Source organism: Mustela lutreola, chromosome 12 (assembly GCF_030435805.1).
Source record: "Mustela lutreola isolate mMusLut2 chromosome 12, mMusLut2.pri, whole genome shotgun sequence".
In the NCBI taxonomy this organism is placed as follows: Eukaryota; Metazoa; Chordata; class Mammalia; order Carnivora; family Mustelidae; genus Mustela; species Mustela lutreola.
In genome coordinates this window covers 25338932-25362786 of record NC_081301.1, presented here as the reverse complement: position 1 = coordinate 25362786, position 23855 = coordinate 25338932, and the positions used below count along the sequence as shown (strand labels likewise).

General features: G+C 42.0%; 1 protein-coding gene across 9 annotated transcripts in view; it reads left to right on the top strand.

Moving 5' to 3' along the window:
• Positions 1-8269: 8269 nt before the first annotated feature.
• ZNF462 (zinc finger protein 462) overlaps positions 8270-23855 on the top strand; it is a 138531-nt gene continuing 122945 nt past the window's right edge. For 3 of the 9 annotated variants that reach the window (XR_009346628.1, XM_059143328.1, XM_059143325.1), the window contains exon 1: positions 10183-11481. The gene's annotated coding sequence lies outside the window, so the exon portion shown is untranslated. Of the gene's footprint in view, positions 8332-9511; positions 11482-12140; positions 12185-23855 lie in introns of those variants that run through there. The other 6 variants (XM_059143326.1, XM_059143327.1, XM_059143330.1 and 3 more) reach the window with 6 other exon arrangements.

The following is a 23855-nucleotide window of genomic DNA, read 5'->3' as shown; positions in this document are numbered from 1 at the left end:
TCTGTCTTCAGCTCAGGTCATGATATCGGGGTCCTGGGATCGAGCCCTGTATCGGGCTCCTTGCAGGGAGCCCGCTTCCTCCTCTCTCTCTGCCTACTTGTGATCTCTCTCTCTCTCTCTGTCAAATAAATAAAATCTTAAAAAAAAATGTATGTGATAAATGCTTTATGAGGGTCACTTACAGATATCAGAGATTCCCATCACTGATCTGGTGTGTTAGGGCTTTTCCCAGCCTCCAGACAAAATCTGTGCATCTTCTCTTACAAACACCATATCCCTTTGCCTGAGGAGGGCTTAGGTTTCTAAATTGAGGAGGTGACAGCTGGATAGGTCTTGGATTTTGCAATCTACTCAGTGAATGGGACAGGAGCACCTAGTAGAGCCTGGCTACATTCAGGTTTATAGTTAAATGAAACTGTAATAACAATCACTATTGCTTTCCTTTTTCCATGTCATATGCTTTATCTTCCAGTTTTAGTATCCACAGAATTAACTCAGTTACCAAACTGATACTACAATTCCACGTTTATGACACTTAAAAAGCCTCAACTGGGGCACCTGGGTGGCTCACTCAGTAAGTGTCCGACAGTTTCAGCTCAGGTCATGATCTCAGGTTTGTGCGATTTCTCTTGGGATTCCCTCCCTCTCCCTACCTCAACCCCTCTCTCTTTCTCTCCATTTCTTAAAAAAAAAAAAAAAAAAAAAAAAAAGAATAAGAAAAAAAGAAAAGTCTCTACTGATTTCAAATTCAGTCCTCTGTCATAAGTCAGATGAGAGGGCACTGGCAAATCTCCTTTTTCAATAACAGAAATAAGTCCTTTGTGAATGTTGCATGATGTAGATGCAGAGAAGCAATGCAAAAGGACCAGAAGAATCAACTTTTCTATGATCCCTGATATGCTGAACAGCACTGATTCTCCATTTATATCTTTAAATTAAATGAAAGCAGAATTACAATTTTCCATGTGAAAGCCTTATGCCTCCTGGTCTTTTTTTTTTTTTGTCCCCTGAGTCTAAGCCTATAAAAACCCTTCTAGATTGAATGATGAGAAGGAAAAAGTGGAGAAAACCCCTAAACATTCTCAAGGAAGAAAACATGTTGATATATGGACAACTTAATTAACTGCTCTGCTAATCCTCTGAGTTTACAAAAAAGATGAAATGGACTGAAAGTTATCACAATAATTTAGAGAAAGTGTAAAAATTATTTATTGGTTGACGAAGCTGTTAATTATTGTTGGTTATGTAAAGTGTAAAATCTCATTTCTGGGAAAACTTATGAAGGAAGGGAAAGAGAGAGAGGGAGAGAAGGAACCAAGAAAAGGAGAAAACTGAGGTTCAATACCAGTTCAAAAAAAAAATCTCTTTTGCTAGGATAGGCAAATTGCATGTAGTTGAAATTGCCATGAAAAGAAATTGAGTAGGTGTGGATCTTCAGTAACTTTGGTATGTGATCTTGAGCATTTTTTCATGAGACCATTTTCTCATCTGGAATAGATAGTGCTTTTCAAACTGTGCTCCAACAGAACATTGCTGATCCAGAAGCTAAGCCAGAGAATAGTAGTGATCTCTATACAATTTACAGGAAAATGAAAGAAAATAAGGTTCCCCCTTTGCTGTAGTTTATTTATTTGTATTTATTATAACAATTCCCACACTGTATGAATTTTTCTGAACGTATACAACTATTTCTTCATTTGATATCTCAATAAACAAAATACTCTTGATTTTAAGACTTTCTGTTCCATTTTTAGAAAACCTCTGGCAATAACTCAGTCTGGTAGCTGAGTTCTAGCAAAAAACAAATGGAACAAGCAAGCAGAAAGTAAGTAGTAATAGGAGAATTTAGATACAATTAATTTGTTTGGGTTTTTCATTAGTAATTGTTGATTTTTAAATTTTGTTTAAATAGTAATGGATTAATTTTTGACAGGGGTGCCTATTTTGGTTTTGAATTTCTAGACTAAAGACCTGTCTTTTGACTTTGGAGCTTTTCCTTCATCTATGCCATCTCACAGTGAAGCTTTATAGACTTGGATCATATTAGTTTACACTTGAAAACCCCCATGTTCTTTATCTGCATTAAAAAAAAAAGCTTCATAGCAATCTTATAAATATTTAATTGTTCTTCTTTTACAGATATAGAAACTGATGCATGGAGTCCAAGGTCATCATTAGTAAGAGCAGGAGCTGGAAACTAGTGAGTAGAAGTACATTGCTGGATTTGGTTTTGTCTTTCTTCTGAACATTAAATCAATAAATACTTACTTAAAACATGCTCCTTGAAATGAGCAAATTTTCAGGATAAACATTAGAAGGATACTAAAGAGTAAACTTGTTCTGCGTTTTAGATACTTAAAAAAACATGCAGCCAATACTCAACTTTTATGAAACATTGATCTTAGCAGCTTGCAGGGAAATCAAACCTCGCCCTAGTAGATAGGAGAGAGTATGTATAGATTCTACATTATGGTGAAAGGACAATTAACACGAAATCTACAAGGGGTCAGTCCAGGGTTAGTGGTTAGTGGATAAAAAGTCAAGTCAGTTTGATGCTGGCAGTTAGTATCCAAAATCTGAACATTGAACTCTTGAGTAAAGGCTGTTTAGGAAATCAAATGAATATATGCAAGGACTTCAAGATGTGTATGTTTTAAAATAATGATTAATGAAAACTTACAATTAAATTTCTTTTACACATTAGACAAACATTTGGTTCAGTCAGTGATTATGACATAAGAGAAATTCTGTGCTGGCAAAATTTACTTGCAAGTTCTACAGTTTTTTTCGTTCTAACTCCAAAAAAGATACATTCATTGTAGAAATGTTTAAAAATCTGAGAAGTTAGGGCTCTGGGGTGGCTCAGTCAGTTAAGGTTCTGACTCTTGAATTTAGCTCAGGTCCTGATCTCAGGGTCATGGGATTGAGCCCCACGTCGGGTCCTGTGCTGGATGTGGAGCCTGCTTAAAATTCTCCCTCACGCAGGGAGACAAACCATGAAAGACCCTTAACTGAGGGTTGCTGGAGGGGAAGTGGGTGGGGGGGATGAGGATAGCAGGGCGATGGGCATTAGGAGGGCGCTGATGTGATGAACCCTGGATGTTACAGACAACTGATGAATAACTGAACTCTACATCTGAAACTAATGATGTACTATATGTTGGCTAACGGAATTAAAAAAAAAAAAAAGATTCTCCCATTCTCCCTTTTCTCTTCGCCCTTCCCTCCCCGCTCTCTTAAAAAAAAAAAAATCTGAGAAGCCACAGTGAGAAAATATATACCCATAATTACATCACCTAGAAAAATTACATCACCTGGAAAAAACCATTAACACTTTCATTATACTTTTCTAATCTGTTTTCAATGCTCAATACACACATAAACACACATACTCACAAACACATGTGGAATAATGCTATATATACTGTTTTGAAATCTGTTTTTCTCTTATCAAAAAAATCATGTAAATATTTCAATGTCATTTAATATTTATTACAGAATTTGATAGCTATATATATATATATATATATATGCGTATATATTTTTTTCTTTCTTCTTCTTTTTTTTTTTTTTTTACAAAGAAGAACATGATTTTTTTTAACCAATCACTTGTTGGGTATTAATGCCACAGTGAACCTCCTTGTACATAAATTTTTGATAATAGTCATGAGTACTTAGGTCAGTTTCTAAAAGTTAAGTTTCTGGGTTAAAGACTTTAAATATATCCAGAAAGATTGAAACTTGTCATAGTCCCACCAACAGAGAACCAAAGGGTCTGTTTTTCCATATCCTCCACAACTGGGAATTATCTTAACAACTGGCAAATGTAAATACACACTCAATGCACTATATATTTCTGTCAACATGTAGTTGAGTGCCATAGCTTTCATGTTCATAACTGATGAAGTTGAATTTCATACTAGCCATTTGTAACTTTATTTTAATAATATTTGATAATATTTTGAGAGTATAGTAGAATTCTAGTTTTCAAAATACAAGAATAAGAAGTTATGAGACCTGGATTTTAGTTTTCTTTACACCATTAGCTTTGGAAAACCTTAGGTTAAATCGTTTAATCTTTTTGGTCTTAAATTTCCTCATATATAAAATATACTCAAAATGCCCACTCAGATCTTCTTATTGACCCTGTGAAAAGCAAATTAGACTATTTTCCTGAAAACAGTTACTGTACCACTAATTTATTAACAATATTAATTAGCTCTTTGAACCTCATTTATAATAACAAGACACATAAAAGAAGATTCTATCATTTAACTTTAAAATGTTTTTAAGGGGCACCTGGGTAGCTCAGTGGGTTAAGCCTCTACCTTCCGCTTAGGTCATGATTTCAGGGTCCTGGGATTGAGCCCTGCATTGGGCTCTCTGCTCAGCAGGGACCCTCCCCTCCTCCCCTGCCGCCGCCTGACTCTGCCTACTTGTGATTTCTGTCTGTCAAATAAATAAATAAAATATTTTTTAAAAAGGTTTTAAAATACTTAAACAGGTAATCAACAATTCAGTTCAAACAAAGCAGTCAACTCCATATCAGTATATATGTGTGTGTGTGTATGTATAGACACATAGGTATATATGGTTTATATATAATTATATAACATATAGATTATATATAAGTTCCACATTTTCTAAATTTTTTATGAGAGGTCAATTTACTATTGACACATTGGTATATTTCCTTTCAAGGTGATTTGTGTGTGTGTGTGTGTGTGTGTTATAAGAAATAATCAGTGATCATAATTTTGTATCCAGGTCTTTTACCTAGCAGGAGGCCATTTTTCCATTTAATTACAAAATCTTACTAACAATTTTAAGCTGCCTACTACATCATAGGGGGGATATATTCTTATTTATTTACCATTTCTCTTCTCTTTCTTAATCACAGGTTATTTTCAATTACTCACTTTACCTGTGCCATTTTTTTGTATACGTTTTTTCTCCATTTCTGATTGGTCCCTTAGGATAGATTCTTAGGGGAGGAATGGGGGACAAAAGGTGTGACAATTTTAAAACTTTAAATATATATTGTTAATTGTGCTAAAAAGACTTGTGTCAAGTTTTAATTCCTACTAGGAATCTATAATGGGAGGGCTTAATTTGGGGGTATAGTAGTCACTGCTAGACCACATTATTATTATTATTTTTATTGTTATTTACTTTTTAAAGTGTAAAAATGATTCATGTTTGTACACACAAAAATAGCTCAAACAACATTTTCTTTTCCATTTCTCTAACCCCTTACCAAACATATAGTTTGGCACGTATACTATCAGACTGTGCTTTAATCCAATTAATTTTAATAATATATTTATTTTGATACATATTGAAAATGTATATATAAAATAGCCCACCAGACCTGTGATATAATGGGTATTATTGCTTTTGATAAAGCTAATTTATTTTTAAAGTTGATTTTAAAATAATATATGTTCAGTAAATAACATGTAAACAAAACAATCTTGAAGTGATCTGAGAACAGTAACTTCAGGAAAATGCCATAGAGGCAAAACTTCTAGAGTTGACTGCCTCTGACCAGCTCTGTGGTCCTGACCAAGTCAGGTCCCATCTCTAAGCTTTAGTTTCCAGAGCAAGTAGCAGGAATCTGGAAATACTGGTCTTTCTGCTAGAGAAGGATGCTTCAACAAATGGGCAATCTCTCAGCTGAGTCTTTTTCTTCTGAATTTTGATTAATCTAATCATAGTTAAGCTCAGGTTGCTCTTTCCTAAAAAGATCTCTTCTATTAAGAAATTCATGTATAAATATGAGTTAAGTAGGATATTGACTTTAAAATGAAGCCCCAAAATTTTACTTTAACAAAATACCACTTCTCAATAACTTCATAATAGGAGCAAGTTACGTTCAAGTTAATTATAGTCCCCAAATTGGCTAAATTCCTGTATTGCTTTTGAGAAAGTAAAAAAACCCAAAAAACAAAGTAAAGTTCTATAACCAAGTAATGTGATTTTAAAGCTAGTGGGTCAACAAGTAGATCATGCGTTGAGACTCTAACCTATTGTCTCCTATTCCTCTTTGCATCCCTAATATTCAGCTCTAAGTGTGGCACATTGTGGCTGCTAAATAGATATTCAATGATTGAATGATATTACATATGAATGTTCCATATTATGGTAACTAGTTTGATAGAACTGTAAATTTAACTTGTACTAAGGGAGAAAGACTTTTTTTTTTTTTTTTTTTTTTGAATTTTAGAACATTGCTATTGAACTATACTCTCTGGTATCCAAAGGTATATATATACAAAGATTCATATGAAGTAAATTTAATATAAGTCATGCAATTTCCCTTCCTTTGAGAGCTGTTCAGAATCACAAATTATCCACCTTTGTCTTCTTTTCGTCACTCCTCCCTAGGCATGGACACTAGTCAACTAGTTATACATATTTGGATATGGGTTTATGAGAATATATTGATTTTTCTGTAAGGGCTCGGAAGGAAAGTGTTAGTGACTTAACTTTGTAGATATTTGGTGGATCCATAATTACTGAATTTGAAATTTAAAAAAAAAAAACCTTTTTAAAGACTGAGTAATTTCCAACGACAGTAGAAGATCTTGAGGATTTAGAATAACCCTTTGAAAATCAGAAACTCAAATAGTAAAAGACTACATTGAACTGTGCTAAAAAGAAGTTTTGCATAGGCGGGAAAATACCACCAAGTTCAAGAGGTCTGTCACAATATGGTCAAATGTTTAAAGATGGAATAATTGAGACTTCTGAAAAAGCCATACTCAATTCATTTGCTCTTTGTTTTGCTAAAATCATCAGCATGAACAGTTTTCCAGCTGGAATTTAGAAAGTGGGGTTATAAACTGGAATTTTGGGTTGGCTTTTTTTTTTAAATAGTTTTTGTAAGGAGGACTTTTCTTTTTTTATATGATATAATGTAAATATTGTAACAATGACAGAACACGAACAGGAGTGAATAGCTCTTGTTTCAGTTGAAATTCTGTCTTTTTAATGTGGCCTCTGGACCAGCTCTTATTTCCATGATTCCTTCCTGCAGGTGACAGAGGCCCTTTTCCTCCCAGGAAACACTTCTTTGAGAGATCTGGGTGCCTTTCTTTCCTAAACCTTTAAAAAGCCAAAATAATTTATAGGCTACCCCAATCTTTCTAGAGGTGGGCACCTAAGTAGATCATATTTGCATGGGTCACTCTGATTGTAGGACTCCACTGTTTCTTGAACTAAAATTGCAAGATTTATTATTCTGTTAATGCTCATAAAGTCACTCTTTTGATGAGCCATAATTTCCCTTTATGAGGAGCCTGCATGCCAGTCACCCATGATAAGGGAGAAGAAAGTCCAGACTTCCAACACGTTCATATTTCCTCATGAACATTATAATAAAGTCTTGAAATCCCATATGACTCCAGGACATAATGGCATGGGATACAGGAACAAAAGGCAAATTTTATGCAGTCAACATGTCCCCATAAGACTTCCCTTACGTTGTTGGCTGTGTACAAAAACTAAGCTTTTCCACTTTTAATGCGAAAAATTTAGAAATTAACCTTCCTGGTGGAGAAGATATCCTACCAGGTAGGCTTGTGTTATCCTTGTGAATTTTCTTAAGGAATGACCTAGCAGGAGGTGCGAACTTTCTCCTGTTATCTTAATTGTCCGCTAATCGCAAAGCATAATTACAGTTGCTTAAGTGCCAACTTTATCGAGGTTTTCACTAAAACCTTCAGCCGCAGCGCTTTCCTTGACTGACCTAGCTTTTATCTATCCACTTGCTTTACTATCATTTGAATGAAAACTGCCCCCAATAAAAACAAGCAAACAAAAAGCCTAATCCCCAACCGTGTTGAGTATCTTCTGTTGTTTTAGTTGGAGAGTTAAGGCAGTTGTGACCTCAAAGAAGTCGACGAAATTGTGTATGGCATCATTCATTGAAAATGTAGCCTTTCCACATTCAAAAAGCAGGGCTTTGCGGGAGTTCTGCAATAGTTCGCTTCTCGGCTTGGGGAAGTCAATTCGCTGCTAAACCAGAAGATGGTCTTCTAAAGACTGTCCTGTATTTGGAATGGAAACTTAGCCATTGTACCTTTCCCCCAGTGCACCCACATGAGAAGCCCGAAAGCCACCCATCGGTCTGTGGAGCTCCTCGCTGCCTTTGTCCCTTCTAGACGTGGAGGCTTGGAGAGGAGGTTTAGTTTCCAAGGATTGGAGCGTTTGAAGGGCGGGGCCATCTCCAAGTCCATCTCCCCTTTTTGTCCTCTTCTCCTGGGACGGGAGGGAGGAGCCAGGTCCCCCCGCGGCCGGTTCGGGAGCTCTCTGTCTCGGTCGCTGGAGGTGAGTCTGAAAGGGCGGCAGCCCGTTTAATTGTAGCGCAGGTTAATTTCTCGAGTTCACCGCAGTCGGTCGGCCAGCCGCTTCCCGGGTCTTTGCCAAGTGGGTTTATGAGGTCCGAGGCGTGTTGGGGCGCGCTCGCATTCTCGCAAAAGGCTCCTCCCCAGGGCTCATTCCCCGACTGCGGGCAGCCCTTTGGTGCCCCAGGAGCCTTGGGTTTCCTCTGACCTCGGCGCTTCCTTTTCCCTCCCCACCGCCTGGTTCCGTGCGACCCTGCCCCCGGGGAAGGGCGGCCCCCATCTTAGGACTTCCGACCCCAGCCAACCCAGAAGGTACCTTCACGTCGAGGAAGATTTTTATCACAGCCTCCAAAACCCAGCGGTAATAGGGGCTTTCAACCTGAAATACGATTGTTATTTTCCCGGTGCAGGGCTTGACAGAGAAAGTCAGCATTTTATTAAAGACAAAGAGGTAAATTATCAGCTGGGGCACTGAAGGGACGGCGGAGACCTGGCGCGCTTCCTCTCGTTGCCACGAGGAATTTGTGGGGGGAGCGGCAGCCGGCGCTCAGACACCCCTGGGGTCCCGGGGGAGGAGCTCGGGGCAGAAGGACTTCCCCGGGTCCCTCCGGGCACCTGGAAGGGAGAGTCCTGCCAGTTCTGCACAAAGCCAGGGGCATTTCAGTTCTGAGCAGCCTTACCGTCCTCTCTCCTTTCTTCTTTCTCTTCTCTTTCTTTGACTCCCGTCTCCCTTTCGCCTCTGTGCTTTCTCCTCCTTGTTCTCCTCTCCCTACTTTTTCTCTTCCCTCTCCTCGCCTCCCCCCCCCCCTTTCTCTTCCACCGCACGCGTAGAGTGTCATTTATTTATTTATTTATCACCCCCGCCATCAACACCCTTTTAGGGCTCCCAGGCTTTTCAGTGTGAGTGGGAGGAGAAAAGGGCAGGAAGTGTTGACTGCGAGGGGGTGAAATCGTGCCTCTGGGTGAGACATTCTGCCCCGGAATAAACGATTGGGAAAAATCTTGGAAAATGAGGAGTCGGATCTGTTTATGAAAGCCCGCTATCCGATGGGAACCAACTCCGCGCGCGTCTCCTCCTCCCCTTTATTGTATGGGTTTATGGGTATATCTTCCCGGACTGTTGTTTGGGGTGTGTGTGGCGGCGGGGAGGGGGGGCGCGGGTGGCGGAGGAGGAGTATTAAAGAGGACAATCTGGCCCAGGATCTTCACCACCGCGCCTTCTCCACCGGATGCGCGCTCCCCAATGCAAAGGAATCCAAAATCCCCCAATTCAGACGCGGACAAAAGAAACTTTAATTAAGGTCTCTGCCCCGCGCGCTGTGTGTTTCTCTCTCCCGTTGCTGGTGATGTCCAACTCGAGGATGCGAGAAATAGAAATGGTACAACCAGCCCGTGCCCTTGAACTTCAATTGCTCCTGACTTGCTGTATTGATTTTTTTTTTTTTTTTTATAGTGTAGGCACCCCTCCCAAATCAAATTAAAGCCTTAGGAGACGTTCGACCTGGTGAGGGGTGAGGGGGAACCCATTCCTTTGCAAAAGAGATAGTTCAGAACGATTTGGGGGAAAATTACACTAAATAAAATTCAAGGTGTGAAAGCCTCATCTTGGTTCTCTTGTCTTCAACACCATGACACCTTATCATTAGAAGCGCTGATTGTTACTTTCCGAGCCTTTAGATGATCAGCCAGAAAGTGCAAACAACGCGGGGCTGGAGGGTGTAAAGTTATTTAAGTAGATTTTTTTTTTCCTTTTGGTGCGCCGTCAAAACATTTCACAAGTTAGGAAAATAAAGTGGTGGTTCCGAAGCTCAGAATGATGGGTTCCTTCCATCCCCCATTCCCCCTTTCCATATCAGAAAAGAAATAAAATGCACAATGAGCCTTTATTTCGGGGGAGAAGACTTCAAAATACGTGCCAGTAATGGACAATTTGAGCTTTTCACTGGAGATACTCACACCGCAAGCTGGAAAGGGATTAAAAAGCCCCACGTGGTTGATCTGGGTTTAGACTTGCAACCTCTAGTTCCCCATGTATGTTCTTTGCAAAGATTGGCCTCTAGATGGATGCGTGTGAGGGACTCTCTGGGGCCGGGGCTCGGCGCCTCGGGCTGGGCTGATGTTGGGAGAGCTATGAGCGGCCGGGCAGGGTCCTCACTGGGGGCTTCCTCTGCCGGCCAGGGCGGCCGGGCGCCTCCGGGACGCGAGCGCGCACGCCTCAGCCCGGCCGCCGCGCTCCTCGCACCGCCTTCTCCGCAGGTCTTTATTCATCTCATCTCCCTCTTCCCCTTCTCCTCCTCCTTTGCCTCCTTCTCCTCCTCTTCCTCCTCTTCCTCCTCCTCCTCCACCACCACCACCTCCTCCTCCGCCGCCGCCACCTCCTCCTCTTGCATCTCACTGGCCTGGCTCTGTGTTGCTCTGAGTGACAAAGACAATGTCCCAGCCTTAACTTTGCAACCACCTTGCCTCCTTCTGGGGTTCAGCGGGGGGGGGGGAGGGGGGACAGCAGCCGCAGCCTCAGCATCTCCTCCAGCTTCTCCTTCTGCTCTTCTCCAGCTCTTGGATAATTCTCCCTTTTTTTTCCCCCAGCCCTTTTCTCATTTCTTTCTTTCTTTCTTTTTTCTTCCTGTCTCCTGCACGTTGTTGTTGTTATTAGAAAGGCTTCGCGCACCCCCTGGTGCTCCGGCGTTTTGTGTGGCAGGAGAAGATTGTCTTCCTTCTCTCTTTCTGTCTTGCTTTCTCTCTCCCTCTGGTTGCTCATTATTCAGAGAGAGACACAGAGGGAGGGAGAGAGAGAGAGAGCGCGCGAGGGAGAGGGAGGAGAGGAGAGAGAAGAGGAGAGAGAGAGGGGAAAGAGAGAGAGAGTGAGAGGGAGAGGGAGGGAGGGAGAGAGAGGGAGAGGGAGAGAGAGAGAGACGGATATCTCAGGTCATCTGCAGCTGCAGCGAGTCTGAGGAGCCGAGGAAGGCAGGGAAGATGGCGATCCTCCATTGCTGAGACCCGGCAGAAGCACATGAGACTCCCAAACAACTTCCACAACAATAACCCGAGCAGGAAGAGGAGAAAGAGAAAGAGGATAAGGAGGCGGTGGGGCTGGAGAACCCGAAACACCTCCCGGCGCCGGGACGCTTCTTCTGTAAGTTACTGCAATTAACAGCCACCTCGGGGTGGTCCGAGTGCTCCGGGGAGGAGAGCGCGGGGCGGTGGAGGCACAAACGCGCTCATTCATTCGGCCAAGGAGGGTTGGTGGAGCGGGGAGGAGAGGAAGTCCCCTGCATGGACTGGCTGTTGGGAGAGGAGAAGAAGCGAGAGAGAAGAGGAGGAGGAGGAGGAGGAGGAGGAGGAGGAGGAGGAGGAGGAGGAGGAGGAGGAGGAGGGAGAGCAGGAGGGGGAGGAGGAAGAGGAGGAGGAGAAGCGAGGGAGGAAGAGGAGGAGGAGAAGGTGGTGGTGGTGGCAGTGGAGGTGGCTGTGCTTTTCCTGCTGGCTGCTCCTTCTGGGGGGAGCGGAGCGCTGTGGCTTAATTAATTTCGTGTAGTTCTATGGAGAGAAGAGAAAATGAAAGATGAGTGAGGAGAGAGCTGGAGCCCTAGGACGGATGCTCCGAGTGTGGGGATAGGAGTAGGGACCGAGAGGGGGGCGGAGGGCGGGAGGCGAGGGGACCTGAGCCGAGAGCCAGAGGGAGCGAGCGAGGGGCAGAGGAGGGAGCGCTCCGAGCCGCCCCGACCTGAGCGGGTTGACCTCTTTCTTTCTCTGTCCCTCTCCTTCCTTTCCCCCTCTCTGTCTGCCTGTCCCCAGCCCGATGGCAAAGCCGTGCGGATTGGCACCCCCCTCTTCCTCAGGTATTTGGCTCTCTCTCTCTCTCTCTCTCTCTCCCTCTCTCTCCCCGAAGTTGGGATGCGGGGTCGGGATGTGTCGGGGGGGTGGGGGGTGGGGGTGGCTGCTGCCGCTGCTGGTGCTGCTGGTGCTGCTGGTGAGGAGAGAGGCGAGGAGCGGGGGGCACGGGCCGCGTGGGGGTGGGGGGGGGGCGCAGGTTCAGGAGCTGCTGAGGAGCTGTCTCCAGGCTGGGGGTTCAGAAGCGTCTGGTGGAGGAGGACAACGGTTTCTGGAGAGGAGAAGCCATTACACACGCTTGGCTCTCTGAGCAAGGGAGAAAAGAAGGCAGGGGCCTGGGGGTCGCCTCACTCCTGGTGCAGTTCCCAGGGGTCTGCCCTCCTTCCAGGCACGAGGGGAAGCCGCAGCCGCCCCCCATTGGAGCAGCCCCTCTCTTTCCCTTTCTTTATCTCCCTGTCCTCCATTTGCAAGCTGTCTGCTTTGGTTCCAGTCCAGACTCCAAAACACAAAGCTCCTTCTCACGTTCATTCTCCAGGCTTTTCACCATTCCTGAAGGAACCCTCATTTTCTTTTCATTGTAGCTTCTAACCTACAGAGAGGGAGGGAGGATGCCTGGAGTTCCTTTTTATATTCCTCCTCTACCCAAAGGGGGAAAAAAAAAGTTTTATTTTTCAGCACGCGTCTGGGATGGGAAAAGACCAACCAGTTGGGGCTTTTCTCCCAGAGCTCCCCGGGGGTTGTGTCTGAGTGTCTGTGTTGGTGGTTTGGTTTGCTTTGGTTTTGTTTCTGGAGGTGGCTTGCAGGTTTTTGGAGGAAGTGACTAGTTTGGTTGGGAGCTGGGAACTGAGTCAGGTAAGCCGTGTCATGTTGTAACTCCACCAGAAAATGGAGGAGAGCGGGTTTCCAGGAGACAAAGCTGAGATGAGAAGTGTTTATAAAATTATGGATGTCTCCATTTTGAAGCTCTGTTGGTGATGGCTGGAGGAGGTTTGCCTGCCTACTCCTTCTTCTTTTCCAGGGTGAAATCTTGTGGTGGTTCCTCACCATCTATTCATTATGCAAGGAAAGGAGAGAGTTGTAAGGGCTGCTCAGATTTTTCTCCCACCAAAGGAGTGCTTTCATAAGTTAGTGAGGCATTTGTTTCCATTTTAAAGTAAACTTTTGAAATTTTTTTTCTTCTTTTGAGTGGACCTGAAGGGTTTTGACCTCCTTCAGGAAAGGCAAGGCAAAAACCTTAAACGTTTTCCACCGAGGTCTTCACCCAACTTTTAAGCTCCTCCAGGTCTCCTGAAAAGTCACCAGGAATTGTTATTTCCTCATTGTGAAGATGGTGGTGGCCCTAAAGCTGAGATTATGGAGTTCTGGGGCTTGGTTTTCATCATGATTTGATGCATGGCAAGACTTTATTGTCTGGTTTGGGCTGATTTCTGCAAAAAGGGATAAGAACAACAACAACAACAAATCCTGCAAGCTCTCAGAGGAACCCTAAGACTGACTGACCCCAGTTTCTCCAGAGTCCACATTTCTCTTCAGGTTGTTCCATTTGTGTATAAGGCCTTCTTTTAGTTCCTTTGTTTTCCCCCTTCCCTTTCATTCTGCTCTTTTTCTCTGTGTTCTCAAGTACTGTAAGTCTTCAGAAATATCAGATGTCTTCTTAACAATGTCACTATGGAAACAAATTTTTAAAAGATTATGTCTGTGGAGAAAACCTTATGTCCAGGTATCTTCACCTTTTTAATTGGGAAGAATTTAGTAGTCCTGAGGAAGACATTTTGTGAGGATGACTTGAAGGAAGGACCCAGTACTACCCCAGTCCACACACATTGATTGGAGTTCTTCACAGATTAGTTCTAGAGAATGTATGTAATTGATCCAAGTAAAGAACAAAATCCTGAAATGCTTGAGGAATTTATAAAAGCCAACCATGAAGATGTTGCTTTACCATTAGGTAAGGTAGCCATCTTGAGGGTGAGGGAAGATGTTGGAAGTATTTTAGGAGGACTACTGATAAGATAGGTGAGGAAGCCTCCACAGTGGAATGAAAACTTGGAGGAGATTCAGAACCAATTAATATATTGTAAGGAGGCTGACTGGACCTTGTTTTCAACTAAGGAGAGACATAGAAAGGTACCAGCTTCAACAGAAATAAGGGACACATTGATGAGCGACTTATACCAGCTTTTTTCTTGCTCTGCTTTCTCATTATGTGTTAGATGTGCGTGTGTGTGTGTGTGTGTGTGTGTGTGTGTGTGTAAGATTCCTATGTCTACAATATTATTATGCATATTGAAGTGGTTTTAGATTCCAGATGTAATTATATTCTGTTGAGTAGCTGGTAGCAGTGTCATTCAGTAAATGCACAAGGCTGTATATGACAACATCACATTTTTCAAACCAAACTGTTGTGTCATTAATTGAGGGTTATTGTTCTTCTGAGGAGTGTGAAAGGCAAGGAGAAATACATGGTTCTTTAGCTGATAATTGTCCATGGTCAATGAAGTAAAACCCTATTTTTGCAGACGAAGATGTATGGTTTTCAAGATTTTCAGCTGATGTGTGTGCTCATTTAAAAATACTTCTCTTTAGATCTCTGCTTCTTTATTAAAAACCTGGGCTTTTCCAAGAGCACTTGAAAAATCTTACTTCTTGGAATCAGACCTTTTATTATTCAGTTTTGAATGTTATCTTTTGATACCATTACTTTTGCTCGGAAGTGGAATGTTGTCAGTGTTAATACTTATAAGATTTGCTAATGCATGTGTGGATGTTACTTGTTCAAACTCGGAAGTTCAGATGCAATGGAATAAAAAGAGTTATTTGGGAAAGTAATTACCAGATAATTTTGCATCTAATTAGCCATATTTATGTATGTAAACACAAATACATTCTAGGTTGATCTTGAAGCAAACTTCCATGATATCTTTGTTGTTGTTGTTGATACCAGGACAACTGGTTAATTACTTATTTCAGTGGGAAAAAAAAAATCTGACAAAACTGGTTGCTGGTCCAGTGTTTGACTCACCACATATTTTACTTTGTGACCAAATGTTTTGGTGTCTTTATAGACAGTCTTAGAGTTGAGCTTTCCTAGAAGGAAAAAATTAGTTACCTAAGAGGCATTTTGGAGTTTGAGAATATGTTCTAACTGGTTACCTAAGAGATGTTCATCTCTCATGCCCTTCATCCACATGGGAAGCACTTAATGTTAAAGATGGGGATTCTTGCATTTTTCCAAATGTACACATTAGAAATGGGACATGTATTTTGGATAGTGTGCTATGAGCGAAATACAAAGAGTGTCAGTCAAATTGAACATTTTCATTTGATGTCAAGGCTCAGAGATTTTGTTTTGTTTTCAAGACATCAGGTTGATGAGGCTCGTTATGCAAATTTTTTCCTTAGCTCTAATATATCACAAAGAGAAATCATTCTAGAGAAATATATGTGAGCTATGAGGCATGTTGCCATAGAAAAGATTCTTGTTAGATCTTTGTATCCCCTATTTCTCATATGAGATTTATGTCCATCTAATTTATTGACTACATTCCCTGAGGACTTGGTTTTTTTTTTTTTTTTCCATACTCCTTGGAATTGGAAACAACTTTTAAGATAGAAAGAAAAAGATATATATGTACACACATGTATACACACACGTGTGTGTCTGTGTGTATATTCTTTCTTTCTAATGAGTCTTCTGGAAGATAGTAGGAGAAAAGAAATCCAACTCCACTAATGGACTTTAGAGCATTTGTGGTCAGTTTTCCTGAAAGAAAAGAATGGTAAAATTGTCTCGGGAAGAGTTCCGCTTTCTGTGTGATTTACTTTAATAGGGTCTAGTCTGTCTTGAGTTCTTGTGTCTTGAGAACTTGCGTTGCAAGTTCTTAGTTAAGGTAACCTTACTCATCATCTTTGTGCTGTATGCCTTTATCAGACTTAGTGCTCACGGCCTCATGGGACAGAGCATTGACAAAGCTGTATTGAATGTTTCAAGTTGAAAACTGGAGAACAGGGGTGCTATTGCGCAATGCCACACTCACAAATTAAGAAATATATAAATAATGAACTCAGATTGCAAAGGATAGGGCATGAATATATGATTGGCTGATTGGTATGTGGAAATGAAGGAAATTCAAAAGAAGTGTAGGAAAATATTTCTAGGGTCTATCATTACAATCCAGCAAACTTGCGGGGGGTGGGGAGTCAGCCTCTGTGTGTTGGGGGAGATAGGGGCTGGACAATTAATTACCTTTTGAGGTTCACATAGTTATGAAGTTAGTGGCTTTGAGAGAAACATTAGCTGGGTGTTGGTGACCTATTAATTGATTATGAGAAAACAGAGGAGAGTAGATAATGCTAGAAGAAAATTCCTCTTGTGTGATATGCCAAGACATCTGGCAGATGTTATGTTGGGCCCTAAGGAATGGACAGTTTAATTTTAGCCCTAGCAAGGAAATGGGAAGTTCTGAGCTCTTTTAATAGCACAAGCCTTAGTTTGGGGAAGGTTGCTTAAAAAAAATAAGAAAGGAAAAGAAAAGAGGCATTTATTGTAATATTGAAGAACTCCAGGGAGCACCCAGATTAAGCTGAAGTTTTGGGGTGAGGGACAAAGATGTTACTTCCTTAAGTAGAAATGAATATAAAAATCACTAAAAAGTTGACTAATGTGTATACTGTAAATGGTGACTCCGAGAACTTGTGATTGGGAAGCTAGTCGTTTTATGCCTTGGAGAGATCATCTACTTCAGATCTCCCCTTCCCCCGGCGTTTTATTGAAGAGGAAACTGGCAAGGAGACAGGCAGTGACTTGCCCAAGGTCAGAAGGTTCAGTTGTAACGAAGCCAGGCCTAGCACTCAGGTCGGCTGACTCCCAACCCAGTGCCCTTTCCACCACCCCAGTGCCTCTGATTGTAGCGGTTTGTGAAACACCAGCTCTCCTCTCCAGAGTCCAAGCCTCTCTGAGAAACTCTGTAATCAAACACCAGTGGGGCAGGAGTATTGGTTTTTGTTAGTTGAATTTACCATGTTGGGGCTGAGCATGGTTTCATTCACAGAAGTGATACCCTCTAGAGGCCAATTTTGTTCATGGGACTTTCAGTCAAGTTGTAGCTAGTGGGTTTGAGACTGTGCTTTTCTTTCGATTGGCCTAATCTCTTGTATAGTTTGTCATTCAGGGAGGGCTTGGGAGTCCTTTTCAGATGCCCTTCTTTGGAGGTTTGTCTGGGTCTCTTGCAACTTACCAAAGTAAGTGCCCACAATTGGACTCAGAGGATCTGTTTTGCAACATGGTATGGATTTAAATTGGCTTCTCTCAGAGATGCCATTTTGTAATACTGATGAATGGCCAAGGGATAGAAATCCATTCGAAAACAATTGCTGGTGATTTTCCAGTATTCCAGACTCATCCAAAAATGTGCCATCTTCTTGGAGCCCCATTCTCTCTTGCAGACCAATGGCTAGTTATTTACCTTTCCCCAATGAAGTCATGAAGTCATCCTTGAAGTGAATTTTTAACAACATGGGAAACATTTAACCAGAGAGAGCTAGAGAGACAGTACTTTGGGAAGGGTGCAGTGGGTTCCATTTCTGATTCCTCTTGGACAAGTGAAAGTCATTTTGTATAAAAAGAAGAGTGGTGTTTGGAAGTTTCCACATTTTCTAAGCTTCTTCCAAACTAAAGCATAAATTCTTAATCCAGGAGGCAGCCTGGAGAAGGTAGTGCTGGATGTGGACTTCTGGCAGAAACACAGTTAACGCTATAAACAGTTGAACCTCAGTGTGGCACTCCTCCAAATGAGTTGACTGTCGAAAATAAAATGTTCCAGAAGAACTGGGAGAACAGGAAAGAAGTTAAAACAGCATGGTTTGCATGCCAGTACTGAAGGAAGAAAAAAAAAGTTGGGGTTGGGGGGTGGGGGCATTGGAGAAAAGATAATCCCAAATTGAATAATCCCAAATTGAACCTGGATTTAGAAGACCTGGGGAGAGAAGTTTCTAAGTGAGGGGAAATGGATTTTTATGAATTCAGATTGTATTTGCAGTTTACTAGGAAGCTCTTCTGAATCTTTTGTCCCCTTGAACTTTGTCTCTGGAGAACTGCACACACAGATAAATAGAAAGTCAATTGAAGTGCTTTGGATTTCCATTTTCTGTTTAGAAATATCATTAAATTTGTCTACTTTCTAAGGGCTCCTGCCCTTATCGGTTGAAGCATAATACATAAACTTTTTAGCCTTTGGATATGTGGCTTCTACTCCAGGTTGGTTTTTTCAGGTCTCGGAAAGACAAGAGGCAGGGTAGAAAGGGTGTGAGTATGGTCACCTACAAATGCATTGTCTTTTAATCCTGGTTGAGCAGATTACGTGGTATCTTCAAAGCGTTCTTGCCTAATTCCTAGCTGGAGACATTTTTTTCAAGAGTTATTCTTGGAGGGAAGATTTCTTTTTGTGCCAGGTCATGGGTATTTTGATATTGATTTCCTTGCTTTCATGTGTTTGCTTGTTCAGTTGCCTGCATGTTGCTTCTGGATATTAATAAAATACTTCTGCTGTGCCTGTCCACACCTTAGCCCCAACTTCATTCAGAGAACACAGCCTGCTCTTGGGGACGAAGGGAAGGTTGGTAGGTACTTATTTGTTCAAAAAATAAATCCTTGAAGATGAAGACAGCTTGATTCAGAGAAGGATTTGCCAGGCTTTTGAGTAGACTTTTAACAAAGACCACGCCAGGAAAGATGGGGAAAGTTCTAGTAGGGACCAGTAGATCCTGATTCAAATGTTTTAAGGATCACTTTGTAGGAAATTAAGCATTTGTCCAAGATGAGTAAGCAAAGACTTACACCTTTGGATTCAGATTGGTTGGAGCACAAAAGGAGCTGGAGGCCCAGGCGAGACAACTGTGTCAGAAGTAATTAAGCCTAGGATTTGTGGAGAGGCTTATCTGCCACAGAGCCCAGCTGGGGAAGGCTAGTCTCGCTCCCTAAGCCCTCATCTGGCCAGTTGAACCAGAACAGGAGCTAAGGCCTTCAAATTTTGGAGTTTCCCTCTTCCCTGTTCAGATTTAAGAAGGTAGAGTTGCCATATTCAGTTTTGCTCATGTCAGTTGAGTACTTGCTTGTCTCTTGAGCTGGGAAATGCCAGAAGCGGGGGGGGGGGGGGGGGGCAGAGCTGATTCCTCTGAAGGAACAGTCTCCCTTTTGACACTACAAATGTGCCTATAACATTGTCCTTATCACTCAGAAAATAATTGTGCGGTAGCACAATGTGGGATACTTGAAAGATGTTTGCTGCACGAAGGTGCCAGTACTCACCTGCAGATTAAGAAATGGGTTTCTAAACCCTCTCGTTTCTATTGCTAATGAAAAGCTTTGGAAGGCACCTGTGAATTAGAACTCCAGCTGCTATCATGGTAGGGGAAGTTAGGCCTTGAAAGGATACACGGATTAGCCGGGCAGAAAAGCAAACAGTAGCATCAGCACAAGTAGGAAATAGACAGAGGTTGTTAAGCTAACAGAAAAGTTGGCTAAAGCATTGCCATAATTATATGGTGGAAATTTGCTGGGAAGGAGAGCCGGCTGGGATGAGAGACGGAAAAGCGAAGAGAGGCAGGGGAGTGATGGGCGAGTCCCAAGTGGAAGAGGTCTATCCACTCGGAAGAGCCAACAGGAAGAAGAAAGGCGGTGCTTTTAAGAAAGCAATAAAGTAAGTGAGAAAAGCCCTGGTAATTTGGAACCTATTGCACGTGAGAAATGAAGACCAGTGCTCAGACCCACAGTCTTTGGTCAATGCTACCCTGTAAGGGGAAAAAAAAAAAAAAAACCTGAGCTTGGAAGACCATTTATGTGACTTCAGGCCAGTTACAGACTGGCTTTTCTGATAGAGGACAGAGGGATACTTGAAGGAACTGGTTAAGTAGGCCTAGGTCTGGACAATGAGCGAAGTAAAGAATCTAGCACAGCAGAAAATCGCTGCATTATTAATGGGCGGCAGCTTGATAGTCCTCTCTCCACTTCTCCGTAGAGCTTCTCTACCTAGGCTGCGGGTGTTAGAAGGAATGAAGGAAGAACAAAGACACGCTTCTCTCCTAGGGGAAAGGAGTGGACCGTGGCGGCTACCTGGAGTCCGCTTTGGGATTAAGCCAGTCACTGGAGGCAGGAGTCACAGGCTGGTCTGTCAATCCGATCCTGGCATCTAAAAAGCCAAAATAAGGCCTTTGTGGCCCAAAATGGTTAGCCATTCTAATCCCTAGTCATGTCATCCCTCTGTGTTGTGACCAATTAGTCAGTAATTGCGTATCAGTCACTCAACCCAGATGGGGCCTGGTCTAGGGGACCTTCGGGCTATAGCCCGAAGATGCCCAGAAATGGATGCCAGCTAGAAAGTACGTAAGGATTTCAATACCAAGTACTTCTCACCCAGAAACTTTTCCTCTTTAATGGTTTCTTGTATGGTCTTCTGGTAATTGGTCCCGAGTATTGATACCTGGGGAGGGTTGCCACATGGAAGAGACCATTTTGAGCTAAATGTCAGAGTTCAGCTGCCAGGACTTCTCCCCCTTCTGCTGTCAACTAAATATGATCCCTTCTGATACTGGCTTCATTAAAAAAAAATGCTGCTAACTCTTCTATAATAGGCATATCCCACAGACCTTCCACAAAATGCTCTTTCTCCTCCTGGAGAGACTCAGAGTTATTACTAATGCTAGGGAGCATTTGCTTAACGTTTAATTTGAACCCGGGACTGTTCTTATGGTAGAGAAGACTGAGGTTTGGGGAGGTAAAGTCATTTACCCAAGGTTGTGGAGATGGCAAATGGGGATCCAGGATTCACACACGGGGTACTCCTGGCCCTCAGCTGGTGGGAGCTGGCCTCTGTTATTAATTAGTATGCTAATAGCTTATAATCGTGATGGTTTATCTCTTGCAGTTGCTTACGCCAGTAGTATATCCTGGTGTTCTAGAAGGGAAATTTGAGCATAATGGAAAATTAATTGTAATATATTAGTTGATATGAGAGATATAACTTATTGTAATAGCTTGACAAAATGTGTTTAACTAAAGAGTACTCTGTTTTTGTTCTTCTGAGTTATAGAGGAGATGGTGAAAAACAGCAAGAGACCATGTATGAGGAAATTTAGAGAATAAATATTTTTAAATTGTACTGTGCAAAGCTCAGAATTGTAGTTTTACATGCGGATATTTAAAAAGGAACACCTACCTGTTACAGCAGAAAGATACACTGTGTGACTTTTTTCTTTCTTTCTTTTTTTAAAGTAAAGAAGGTGTCTTACTTTTTTTTTTTTTCCCTTGGGGCTCCTGTTGAAAGTCTCAGTGTCCCCTATTGGCTCTGGTTTACTGTAAGCACGAGACGTGTTTCCAAAAGCCACATGGCCGTATTTGAAAAGTAGTTCCACTAATGGTCACTTTTGGAAAATAGCACAGATACTCTTCAAAGCATGGGTGCTAATGTCCCCCACGCCTTTTAGTGATCACCCTGTGCTCTATTTAGATCACAGAGACATGATGAATGTTTGGATTTTATTTGCCTCTCCCTGAAACATCACAGTACAGTAAGGGAGCTGCTGTTCATGGATGACCACAAATGCCCTTAATAGAGTAACAAGCTGTGCTAAGGGAGATGGAGCAGGTCCAAATATCCTGAAGATACCCAGGACAGTAGCTTTACTGTAAGACAGGCAGTTGGGGCATTAATTGCTGAGCAGACTCTTTAACCTCAAAACAACCAGTCGTGGTTTTATAAAATCTTAACTTTGCTATGGATCTGTTCAGGTGATCTGTTCCCAGCCAGAATCTGTGTAGGAGGATAAGCATGTGTCCCTGTCTGTAAAGTGTCCTGAGGAAGCCGCGGGGCCACCCATTTTTTTTTTTTTTTAAGCCTGCCATCCCTATCATCTACCAAACTTAATCAAAACCATTTTTTTCTTAGATAAAGGCCCTTCACTGGAGGGGAAAAAAGGTCAGAAAAAATAATACATAGTGGAAGAGAATAACACTGAGATATACCAAAGCGTGTGGTTCTCCAGGTGGAATTTCTGATTTAAAAGCCTTAGGTAGCATCTACTGGGACCCTAATCAGTAGCCCTCAGCCTTCTATGATACTCCCTCAAACCAGCTGGTCTCATAAAGACCCGTTCTTAACGTGGTTCCCTATTGTTCCTCCATTAGGAGACAGCTACCCAAGTTACCCTCAGGAGCTTTGCAGAAAGTGCAGGTGAATTGAGCCAACATATCTTTGTGGGAGCAGTGACATCCAGTTGGGACTAGGACTTTGAATTTGAGAATACAAGCCACGTGAGAGGCAGGGTGGCAGAGGGACGGACCCTTGGAGCATGTCCAAGGAGGTAACTGTAGAACGTCTTAGGTATTTAGGCCTGGTGGTGGAATCTCCCATTATCCTGAAAACAAAAGAAAAGAGCCTCTTCAAAGGCAGATTCCACTGTAATGTGAAAACGCACATTGTGGAGATCACATAAAATGGTATGCATTCAGGAAAGCAGAATTGTATCCTTCCTTCCACTTGAGTGGAAGTTCTCAATCATGCATTCCATCTTCTCCTGTGGTTTTGCCTCTGATTAGTAATTTTGGGGGCTGGGGGACTGAGAAGTGACGTGGTTTTAAAGAACAGATGTCAGCTGTCCCTGACATTCCTCCCAACTCCTTGGTCGTCTCAAGTGTTTTGAGTACCTCAACCATTCTTTCTCTGACCAGTGGCTGTAGCTTGTTAATAATGAAGGAACATCACCCATAGGTCCTGAAATTAGCAAGTGTTAAATGTTATGTGATTATTAGGGGAAAAAACAAGATAATCTAGTCAGTGGGCTTAATTAGGTTGTGATTGCCCAATTGCTGCTTCATGATAATTATATTCATAACCCCGTTTCTAGACGTCAACTACAATTATCAAAATTGACCCCAGCACAGGTAAGTGTTAGCGATCTTATTTGAAGCAGCTACTGAAGAGTGAATTTCCAGTGTTCCCAGGGTGTTCTTCTCTGTTCCTTTCCCCCCTACTTGCCACCTTCTCATCATCTTTTAGGATTTTTAGCAGAAAAATCAGTGGTAACATTATTTTGTCTGTGACCATGTACATATTGTGTCACTAGTGGTGATGGCTACAGAAAAATACTGAAGTTTTTAAGAGTCAAATATGAGTAAAAGAAAAAGCAAAGCATTAATAAATCAGCAAATAGGAATCCTGAAACATAAAAATCCAAATTGGGCTAGATTTTTTTTTTCCAGCCCTTGAGATCTGTTCAGTAGATTTAATGTGATTCATTTGAACAGAGCCTTTCTTTTATAAGGCATAGTCCTGAAGTGAAAAAGTGTCCATCTGTGTTTGAGGTACTGTCTTATCAATGTGATCATTAGGGTCTGAGAACAGAGGGAGAATTTTTAACTTTATATTAACCACACCCTTTTATCCCCCAAATTCATGACATTTGCCAGTAGGGTATTCTGGTAGAAAAAGAATCTGTCGTTGCTGTGGACATTGTTTACTGTTTATCGCCCCAGTGAAGGCAGGGATTTCTAGGAAATGCAAACAACAACCTGTATCAGAAGTGGGTATGTCAGTGTGACACCGTGAATTACTGGGGCCAGATTGTCACTTGGCAGCTTTCCCTTTCTGACATTCAGTTATATGAAAAAATAATGGACTTAAAATT